The sequence below is a fragment of the Notothenia coriiceps genome, unplaced genomic scaffold (assembly GCF_000735185.1).
Source record: "Notothenia coriiceps isolate Sejong01 unplaced genomic scaffold, NC01 NC01_scaffold00019650, whole genome shotgun sequence".
Taxonomy (NCBI): Eukaryota; Metazoa; Chordata; class Actinopteri; order Perciformes; family Nototheniidae; genus Notothenia; species Notothenia coriiceps.
Window position 1 is genome coordinate 11,411 of NW_011352351.1, and position 849 is coordinate 12,259.

The 849-nt window shown below is 44.9% G+C and overlaps 1 long non-coding RNA gene across 1 annotated transcript in view; it reads right to left on the reverse strand.

Annotated features, from left to right (window-relative positions):
* Positions 1–350: 350 nt before the first annotated feature.
* LOC104952152 (uncharacterized) overlaps positions 351–849 on the reverse strand; it is a 2,580-nt gene continuing 2,081 nt past the window's right edge. Inside the window, exon 3 of the long non-coding RNA XR_799091.1 lies at positions 351–439. This is a non-coding gene — a long non-coding RNA (uncharacterized lncRNA). The remainder of the gene's footprint in view (positions 440–849) is intronic.

The following is an 849-nucleotide window of genomic DNA, read 5'->3' on the forward strand; positions in this document are numbered from 1 at the left end:
CACCCCAGCTTCCACCCCAGCTTCCACCCCAGGTTCCACCCCAGCTCCATCCCATCTTCCACCCCAGCTCCACCCCAGCTCCACCCCAGCTTCCACCCCAGCTGCACCCCAACACCCCCCCAGCTCCACCCCAGCTCCACCTGTAGGCTCAGGGGATAGTTATCTGATCATCACTCAATGTTCTATGTACATCTGTGGAGTGATGAGGCCGAGCCTGATGCCAAACTCAAACTATATGCTGCTTCTAATAAACATGTCAAAGAAACACGTCAGTTGTCTGACTGAAATATAAAAATGCAAAAAATCAACAAAGAATAGTATTTAGAAAATATCTGAAAAAACGACATAGTCGACAATGTCATAAAAAGTCATAGTATAGTACCGTAAGTTCTCAAGAAGCCACCGTCTTCATTGATGTCAGATCAATGTCCAGGCAGTCCTGTAGGGAGAAGAGAAGACACCATGAAGTCAGTATGTGGAAAATATCAGAAAAACGTTCTGGTTTAGTGTGTCAAAAGATCCAGGAAAAACGACATACTGTAGTATAGCATGTCCACAATGTAAATACAAATAGCATAGTACACAATGACTATGTTGGAAAATAGTCTTTGTATACACAAACTATACAAAAACGCCTTTACGCTTTGGAGCTTGTTTATCCATCTGTAAGCAACTGCCAACTTCCACACCCCTCCAGGGAGTGGCCGGAACATTTACAAATGTGGGCCGGTAGGATTTCGGCAAAGAAAGAATCTTTTTTTTTTTTTTAATTACATTTTTTTTTTTGGGCCCTCCGGCCCACACACAGCACCGGCCCACCGGGGAGACTCCCGGTATTCCCAATGGCCA